The sequence below is a fragment of the Eriocheir sinensis genome, unplaced genomic scaffold, assembly GCF_024679095.1.
Source record: "Eriocheir sinensis breed Jianghai 21 unplaced genomic scaffold, ASM2467909v1 Scaffold1781, whole genome shotgun sequence".
In the NCBI taxonomy this organism is placed as follows: domain Eukaryota; kingdom Metazoa; phylum Arthropoda; class Malacostraca; order Decapoda; family Varunidae; genus Eriocheir; species Eriocheir sinensis.
The window spans coordinates 6832-12121 of record NW_026111163.1 but is presented as its reverse complement, the minus strand read 5'-3'; the positions used below and the strand labels follow the sequence as shown (position 1 = coordinate 12121).

Below are 5290 nucleotides of genomic sequence, written 5' to 3'. Positions count from 1 at the left end.
CTCCTTTTCCTCCCTCTCGCTAGCTCCCCTTTCTTGACCTCTACCTCGTCGTCTTTTTCCTTTGCTATTTTAGCCTCCTCCTCCTCCTCCTCACGCGTGGGTCAGTGAAATGGGTATGCCTGGGAAAGGTAAACTGAGGTAACCTGCGTGTCACAATCGGTCCTGTGTCGCCGGCAGAGGGGGTCTGCTGTTATCTGCGCGGGGTCACGGGCCAAGGGGACGGAGGAGCGCGCCGGGGTAATGCGTAGGTTATCGTGTGACCTCCCCCCCCCCCCTTCACCCCTCTTCCCACCATCATCTTTGCCTTATACTGTGTTGCGTCCTGGTGTTTTTTCTTGTGAGTGTTTGAGATATTGTTTTAAATGAGGGTTTGATAGTTTTATGCGTATATGTGTGTGTGTGGGGGGGGGTTAGTGGTTGAATGTAGGGAAGTGAGTATTAGTGGGGAGTTGAAGGAAGATTGTGTGCTGATAGCGGAGACAGTAGCAGGAGGGGAGGCAGGCAGAGGTAGAAGAGTCACCCAACCAGTCAGGTATTAGTACAGGTGTGAATGGGGTTTAAGGGCCATATTCATAAACGTAAAATAACATAAGAACGTAAGGAGTCTACAAGAGGCCGGTTGGTCTATACAAGGCAGCTCCTGTAAGTCTAATCCCATCTTACCTCATTATCCATGTTAGATCGTTAAGTGGTTTGTTAGTTTGTTTGTTAATGGGTAGTCAAACAGCTGTATTACCGTTAGTTAGATAGGTTAGTTAAATAGATAGTTTGATAGTTAGTTAAGCAGTTAGAGTCAGTTAGTTAATTTTACTATAATCTATATTTATTTATTTATTTATTTATATTATTTTGTTTATTTATTTTTATTTTATTTTGTTATTTTGTTTTTTCTTTTTCCTTTTCTTTCTTTCTTTTCTTTTTTCTATTTGTTTTCTTTTTCTTTTCTTTTTTCTTTTTTCCTTTGTGTTTTCTTGCTGTTGGTTTTCTTTTTTGATGTTCTTTTTTGCTATCATCCTCTTGTTGATGTTCGTTGGTCTGGGTGAGCCGCTTTCCTCCCAGAAGAGACCCACCCATAATTTTGGAGATGTTGTTAGGGCCAAAAGGTGGATGATGTTTGTTTTATTTCATTTTCTTGATGTGTTTTTCGTTCTTTTTATTGCCTTTGTTTTCTTTTTCGATGTTTTCCTGTTCTTTTTCTTTTACTTCTTATTGATGCTTTTTGTTGTTATTTTTTTCCTATCATCCTTTTGTTGATGTTCCTTGGTCTGGATGAGCCGCTTTCCTCCCAGAAGAGACCCATCCATAATTTTGGTGATGTTGTTTGGGACCGAAAGGTGGATGATGTTTCTTTGTATTTCTCTTTTCTTGATGTTGTTGATTTATTTCTGTTGCTTTTCTTTTTCGATGTTTTTTCTGTTCTTTTTCCATTTTTTTTGGTGTTCTTTTCTATATCATCCCTTGTTGATGTTCTTTGGTCTGGGTGAGCCGCTTTCTCCCCAGAAGAGACCCACCCATAATTTTGGTGATGTTAGTCAGGGCCGGAAGGTGGATGATGTTTGTTATATTTTTCTTTCCTTAATGTGTTTTTCTTTATGTTTTTTTTTATTTAATTTATTCATATCATCCTTTTGTTGATGTTCTTTGGTCTGGATGAGCCGCTTTCTCCCCAGAAGAGACCCATCCATAATTTTGGCGATGTTAGGGCCTAAAGGTGGATGATCTTTTTGTTTCTTTTCTTGACGTTTCGTTTCTGTATTTTCCATTTTTCTGGTGTTCCTTTTTATTTTCCTTTTCTTTGGTGTTCCCATCGCGTAGATTGTCTACGACAGTATAACGAGCACCACAAGCCCGGGTTTGTTTAGAGTTTGCTCTCCTAGGCAGATTGCCTGCCACGGCTGACGACCTCCACCTGGCCGGGTTTATTGTTCGGAGTTTGCTCTCCTAGGCAGATTGCCTACCACGGCTGACGACCTCCACCTGGCCGGGTTTATTGTTCGGAGTTTGCTCTCCTAGGCAGATTGCCTACCACGGCTGACGACCTCCACCTGGCCGGGTTTATTGTTCGGAGTTTGCTCTCCTAGGCAGATTGCCTACCACGGCTGACGACCTCCACCTGGCCGGGTTTATTGTTCGGAGTTTGCTCTCCTAGGCAGATTGCCTACCATGGCTGACGACCTCCACCTGGCCGGGTTTATTGTTCGGAGTTTGCTCTCCTAGGCAGATTGCCTACCATGGCTGACGATCTCCACCTAGCCGGGTTTATTGTTCGGAGTTTGCTCTCCTAGGCAGATTGCCTACCACGGCTGACGATCTCCACCTGGCCGGGTTTATTGTTCGGAGTTTGCTCTCCTAGGTGAAATGCTCACGCTAACGAGCTCCACCTGCCCGGGTTTTTTGCTCGGAGTTTGCTCTCCTAGGTGAACTGCTCACGCTAACGAGCTCCACCTGCCCGGGTTTGTTGTTCGGAGTTTGCTCTCCTAGGTGAACTGCCTACCACGGCTAACGAGCCCAACCTGCCCGGGTTTGTTTAGAGTTTGCTCTCCTAGGTGAACTGCCTACCACGGCTAACGACCTCCACCTGCCCGGGTTTGTTTAGAGTTTGCTCTCCTAGGTGAATTACCTCCCATGGCTAACGACCTCCACCTGCCCGGGTTTGTTTAGAGTTTGCTCTCCTAGGTGAACTGCCTACCACGGCTAACGACCTCCACCTGCCCGGGTTTATTGTTCGGAGTTTGCTCTCCTAGGTGAACTGCCTACCACGGCTAACGACCTCCACCTGCCCGGATTTGTTTAGAGTTTGCTCTCCTAGGTGAATTGCCTCCCACGGCTAACGACCTCCACCTGCCCGGGTTTGTTTAGAGTTTGCTCTCCTAGGTGAATTGCCTCCCACGGCTAACGACCTCCACCTGTCCGGGTTTGTTTAGAGTTTGCTCTCCTAGGTGAATTGCCTCCCACGGCTAACGACCTCCACCTGCCCGGGTTTGTATAGAGTTTGCTCTCCTAGGTGAATTGCCTCCCACGGCTAACGACCTCCACCTGCCCGGGTTTGTATAGAGTTTGCTCTCCTAGGTGAATTGCCTCCCACGGCTAACGAGCCTCACCTGCCCGGGTTTGTATAGAGTTTGCTCTCCTAGGCAGATTGCCTACCACGGCTAACGAGCTCCACCTGCCCGGGTTAATTGTTCGGAGTTTGCTCTCCTAGGCAGACTGCCTACCACGGCTAACAAGCTCCACCTGCCCGGGTTTGTAGCCGGAAGATCTCCGGCACCTCCGTCGGGGCCCCGAGGGACGCCGAGGAGCCCTGCCTGGAGCCTTCCAGTCCTGCCATGCTCGCCAGGGAGACCTTGGGCTCGCTGGCGCTCCACACCCCCGCCGAGGCGAGGATGCAAGAACTCGCTTCTTAAAACTACCAGACTGGATTATAAAATTAATCATAATTACTGTGAAGGCGCCGGTCACCGCGTTTATCGGTTCAGGGATGGAAGACCGACGGGCCTGGGAAACGCGCACAAGCATCCAAAGGAATCCTCGCGACGGCTTGCGACGCAGCATCCGTTTCCCTTTTCTTTCTCATTCCAATTTTTCTTTTTTATTATATTTTCCTTCTCTGATTGATTGATTGATTGATTTTACTTGGTAGGAATCTGTTCACCAATTAACATAATTCAGGTATACATTGCACCCACACACCTGCGGAGAGAAAGCACCAGTGAGAGTGCTGACGCCAGGCTAGAGTTTCCTAACATTCGCATCGGGGCCCACTTCTCTTTAGTCGTCTGTCTCTTTATTTTTCTCTTCTCTACTTCATTCTATTTCTCCCTTTCTTTCATCCTTGCTCTCCATCTATGAATTTGTTTTTTCTCTCTCTCTCTCTCTCTCTCTCTCTCTCTCTCTCTCTCTCTCTCTCTCTCTCTCTCACACACACACACACACACACACACACACACACACAGCTTTCGTAGGCGTTGTGAGTATTGCCAGGGGTAGTTTAATGACCCTGGTGGTAGTCTGACCTCCTATCTGTATTATGGACCTAAAAAAAACACTCATGAGAATCCGACTGATCTCCTTTGACCCCTGTGGAAAAAGTTGGTATGAGAGACAGAAGCGTCTGAGAATACCGGCCTAGGAGTTGTCATGTATAAGTCGAGTGTCCTCTTGTTGGGTTAAGGATATGCACTGTTAATTATTTATTCATTTATTGGCATCACAGGAGGCGGCTCAAAGACAAAACAAAACACACTCACTAAAAAAACACCAACCACTTCTCCCACAATCAGAAAACACTCACCATAATGTGTTATTTTTTTTTCTCTCCCATTTATATATTTATTTTCGCATCATAGCAGGCAAACGTTAACACACAGCACACACACACACAAAAACATAACCACTTCTCCCACTATCAGAAAACAGTCACCATAATATGCTTTTTCTATTTTTTTCTCTCCCATTTATCTAATTATTTTCGCATCACATGAGGCAGCTCAAGGGTAACACAATAACACCCCAAAAAACTAAACCACTTCTCCCACAATCAGAAAGCACTCACTATCATGTGCTTTTCTCATTTTTTTCCCTCCCATTTATCTGTTTATTTTCGCATCATAGGAAGCAGCTCAAAGGTAAAACAATAACACACAAAAAAGTCTGTAAACCACTTCTCCTAACACAAACAAACGAAAAAAATAGCTACCATCAAGTGCTTCTTCTCTTTTTTCTTTTCTTTCATTGATTTTTCACATCATAGGAGTTTCATTTGACGTTGATGAAAGATCAGCATGCAGCTTTTTTTTATTTATATTGCCATTGTCCGGAACTTATTCTATGAGTATGTCGGAAAAATGACTGAACGGGTAAATGTTATGAAAGAGATGGGGAAGCAAAATGGGGTTCAATCCTTATGAGAAGAAAGTTTTATCTACGAATTATTGGGTCTGGATTAAAGTCTTCCTCCACCTCTTCCGCTGCTTCCTCCTCTTCCTCCTTTTCTTCCTCCACTTACCCTCTTCTAGGTTCTATCTGTACACCTCTATATAGTTTCTCGTGGAAATACTATAAGAATACACAGTCGCTCCACGCACAGCATGATGACGTCACACTCTCATCTGACCTAAATCTCGGCTCCAGGGTTCCCATGAAAACAACAACAACTAAAAGTAAAGGAATTTTCGTCGTGTTTTGTGTTCGGTTGGGGAGCTTACAAGCGTGCTGTACTGGACTGTAGGACTGGCCCTTAACATCAGGTTCTTTGTTTTCGCTACCTTTTATTTGCATTATATTCGTCACA

The 5290-nt window shown here is 45.0% G+C and overlaps 2 long non-coding RNA genes across 4 annotated transcripts; one reads left to right on the top strand and one right to left on the bottom strand.

Annotated features, from left to right (window-relative positions):
• Positions 1-1344: 1344 nt before the first annotated feature.
• LOC126990581 (uncharacterized) lies at positions 1345-3771 on the bottom strand. Of its 3 annotated transcripts, none has more exons than XR_007744561.1 (3): positions 3235-3771; positions 3037-3166; positions 1345-2708 (listed from the first exon to the last, which is right to left on the bottom strand). It is a non-coding gene; the product is annotated as an uncharacterized LOC126990581 (long non-coding RNA). The 3 variants fall into 3 exon arrangements; XR_007744562.1 differs by lacking the exon at positions 3235-3771 and having other exon boundaries at positions 1345-2181; positions 2250-2708; XR_007744560.1 differs by having other exon boundaries at positions 3037-3771.
• On the top strand, positions 2475-3611 carry LOC126990582 (uncharacterized). The gene is made up of 2 exons (XR_007744563.1): positions 2475-2611; positions 2677-3611. It is a non-coding gene; the product is annotated as an uncharacterized LOC126990582 (long non-coding RNA).
• Positions 3772-5290: the final 1519 nt, after the last annotated feature.